Below are 4,458 nucleotides of genomic sequence, written 5' to 3'. Positions count from 1 at the left end.
AAGTAATGGTTTTGGCTTGAACTTTATGTATGAATGGTCAATTATACCCCTGACCTCAATTAAATTGCATACTCGTCAGCATCAACCATTACACCAACACCTGTGCAGCTTAACTTATTTCCTGCGACATTCAACAAAAGGATATTTATCTCTGTAGCAAAAATATGACAAAAATAATCAATTGTCATCTTAGTAAGTAGAATGAGGAAACAACTTTAAAATGTGACATAATTATTCAAGCTTTTTTATATTTTAGTCTGAATCAATTGTCTTAATAATTAAACGACTATTTTACCCTTATAACGTATAGGTCTATTATTCGTACAATTTAATGAATATGTGATTGTGACACAATTTGTGCCAATACCTCATTCAAAATCATTATAGATTATAATCTTCTTTATCCTGGTATTAAGTACAATTCATTATTAAAAAAATAATATAAACATATCAACGTATTTCTATTTTACAACATTGCACTATAAACTCCCATGTATATGTGTATTTATGATCCTCAAAATAGATATAACATAGAATAAAAAAAAACAAATTTAAGTAATGTTGAAGTTAAGTATTTTTTTGACATTTAAATTACCCGGGTTGTCCAACGGACTACAGGCGTTGTGATGCAGAAAAATGTTGCATTTATTTAGTGAGAGCTCCATTTGTCTAAAACAACATGTAAATAAAGAGTATAAAAACAATTAATAAACATATTGAAAATAGAAAAATTAATAAATAAAAGAGCATTTACAACAAAATTAGACTTACTTTAAGCCAAAAAGAGGCTTTATTCAAGTCCAAATCTTGAAATCATGAAACAAAGGGAAGAGTCAAGGCTTGAGGTTGACTTTGTCATGGTATAATAAAAAGTACTCTCATTAGATGTAGCACAGTAGCAGCCCACCTTATGGTAACACAAAAATATAACATCATAGTTATATACAATATAAATGCAGAAAAGAAATAGTAAGTTGATATTGATAAAAAAAAACATTTATATACCCCATCAATAGGAAATAGCCTCAACTTGATAAACCGCATCAGATCTATATAGACAGGAAACAGAGAGTGGTTAGTACAACATATCAGGTAAATACTCTGAACCATGAAACCCTTCAACATTATTATTATAAGTTTTATATCTTAATATTTTCTTTTCTATCATTCAAATCAGTTAAACATGCCCACTCAATCATCTCTCCTAAGCCTCAATGTAAAAAAAACAAAAAAATGTCCTTGTCTCCACGCAAAAATCAGAGCAAGAAATAACTTGAAAATCTGTTTAAACCAAAAAACGATATAATTACTTAGCCATCAAACTAACATGAAGCTAAAAGAAATGACATAACTGCTTAGCCATAAAGCCTTATCATAATCTCTATAAGATTGAAAGGATCAAAGGGCAGATTAACTGTTTCTTTAAGTACCTGATTGGCTTTTGAAGAAACAAAGTAACCACATAAAAAAAATGAATGTCTGGATGAGTGTGTCCTTGGCTGTTTCTTTTGGACAAAAAAGGGACAGATATAGAAGGTGAAAACTTAGTAAGACCATTGACCAGTTCACCCTTTAGCAAATTCCTTTAATCAGAAATCGTAAATGAGTTAACATGCCTTTAAAACTTCAAACAAATGTTGGATATTAACTTAAAAAGTTAGTTTTTTTACCTCAACGATGGGGAATAAGAGAAGTAGGAAGAATCGTGCGCGACAACCGGACAAATTTGTTGATTAGAGAAAAAAAACTAACCTGATTGAAAACAGGGGCATTGAAGCGATGGTAGTCGGAAAGACGGTGTTCACTCTACATTTAACAATACGAATTGGCTGAAAATTGTCAACCTCTTCAACATGAACTATCTGAAATAGAGGATTAAATAATTAAAGTATATAAGAAGGGAAGATTTGTAATCCTGTAAAAATAAAAATTCAAAAGGTTATTTCCACAGGCATACAACAAAACCCAAGTAATTTCAGAATTTATACTTAGGGTTTACAACTTACCTCTCAAAAGTTTGTCAAGCAGAAAGAAAGACTTGAAGAAATTAGGGTTGAACAGTATCAAACGCATGTGTATCAAACGCAAGCAATCAATGTAATTAGACAGGAATTCACTGTTTGTGGAGTGCGACGTTACAATCGTAATAGAAATGTAAAATTAAAAAAATACTTGTATCCTACCTGATTTGTTGCACCGGAAATTCCACACCCAGTGAAAAAACACATTGATACAACCCTCTTACCTCGTTAGAAGTCGGTGACTATTCCCACCTTGTAGAGACGCTGTCACGGCCAGCAGAATGGAGTTGGTTGCGGCGCCTGGAGTTGTTGTGCTCTGTAACCTCCTTGAAAGTGGCCATTATAAACCGCCTGGAAAAAAAATCAATCATATATGACGAATATCACAAATTTTAGGATCTCAATAGAAATTATCAATTTTACGGTTTCAAGTTTACCTTCATTTACCTTCAAGATCGAGTCCAGTACAAAATTGGTGGTTCCTGCTTCACTAGACTAAAATCTGACCACCACGGTCCTCTACCTAAACCGCCATGGAAGGAGTAGTATGTGTCGATCTCATCGGTCGATTAGAAGGTAATCGAAGGCCTCGATCTAGAAGCATAAGCCCATAAGTTGCGACTATTGTGAGAGAGACGGTGGAATGGTCTACCACCCGATAGAAACCGATTGAAAGAAGGTTTAAAAGCGAGGAACTCCTAAACGGTGGAAAAGGTTTAAAAGCGAGGAACTCTTAAACGGTGGAAAAGGTGTAGACATCTGATTGGAAGTCGAGGAGGTGAAAGAGGGACTTAACACGTGTTCTTCACACTAATCCGCTCCTCCCACTTTTAATATAAAAAACCAAACTTTGACCTTTAATTAACAGCCATCGATCAACACAGGGGGCAAAACTGCAATTCTTAAAAAAAGGAGGGCAATCAACGACCAAAACAGAGCAAGTTCAGTGTTACTTTTCATCAATACTTTAGTATATATATATATATATATATATAATTTAAATGTTTAGATAAATCTTTAAATAAATAAATAGTAAGTTAAAATTTATTTTGGGGTTATTGAATGGTGAATATTTCCTATGGTAAGTGGGTGAGGAAGTGATGATGATGTGAGCATATGACATTTATGTGAATCGGTACCCACTTCGCTGGACACATTGGCGCCATGAGAATCGACATTTATCGTGAACGTTATGCAAACAACACTCGCTTATTTGCAAGAAAACGGAGCCAAAAGTTCGCATCAAAAAATGAGAAATCATTAGTTACGGAGAAATCGTGAAACTAGACACAACCAACTTGTTAATGAGTACTTTGACATTGATGTAGTGTATGTTGCGAAATTCAGACACCGGTTCTGAATGTGGAAAGATTTATTTATATGCATTTGTTGAAAAAGTGAAAAATCGTTTCCATATTTTTCAACAAAAGATAGCAAGAGGCCAAAAAGGTTTCTCAACAATTAAAAAAATATACACTTGCAATTCGTCAACTAGCATTCGACATGAGACCGAACTCATATGATGAGTATTTGAGGATGTCAGAGAGAACGACATGAGAATGTTTATAAAAGTTTGGTAAAGTTATCATTATTCTCTAGCGTGGCCAGTATTTACGCAAGTCGATAATTAGCGACATCTCCCAATTGTATCGACACATGAAAACAGACAGGGTCGGTCGATTGGTTTTGAATGCTTTGGGAAAAAGAAAAATGTTATTCCCTTGCGTTTATACTGAAGACAAAACGTACATATAAAATTTTTATCAAAATAAACATGTAGTAAATTTTATAGTTACAAATTAACGTTAATACAAACAAAATCTATTTTTTACAATCATCAAGAGTTTGTAAAAAAATAATTTTTAATATATGTTAAATAGCCGTGCTAATAGAAACAAATAAATTAAGTTGCACAATCTTCCATTTAGCCCTTTACAACAATTTTCTTGTATTTTTCTCTTATCCTCCCTAATAAATAAAAAATATTTTGCCACATGTCCTCTTCTCCTTCATTTGAAAAAATGGCATTTTCTAAAATTTTTTAATTTTCTATTTTCCACTTGTCATTTTATTGTATTTTTCATTTTATTAAATTAAAATTCCACATTTAATATGTAAGGTAATATATACGTAAGGTATTTATTAGAAAGGGTTTGTATATGTAATGTATTCAACACATTAAAGCCTCATTAATTTTAATATTTCAAAATTTTTCTCATTTTTCTTGTAAATTCAAACTTTTCAAATTGTTAAAATTTCATATTTAATTTTTTTGGGAGAATTTCATATATGCCTTTCTTAAACATCAAAATATCATATTTACCTAACGTAATTTGTAAATATCATATTTACCCATCATAAAATTTCTAAATATCATATTTACCCTTCATAAAAATTCAAAATATCATATATGTCCTTTTTAAACATCAAAATATCA

The sequence above is a fragment of the Lactuca serriola genome, chromosome 3 (assembly GCF_051521515.1).
Source record: "Lactuca serriola cultivar US96UC23 chromosome 3, Lser_US96UC23_V15, whole genome shotgun sequence".
NCBI classification, from domain to species: domain Eukaryota; kingdom Viridiplantae; phylum Streptophyta; class Magnoliopsida; order Asterales; family Asteraceae; genus Lactuca; species Lactuca serriola.
Note: the sequence above shows the minus strand (reverse complement) of the source record.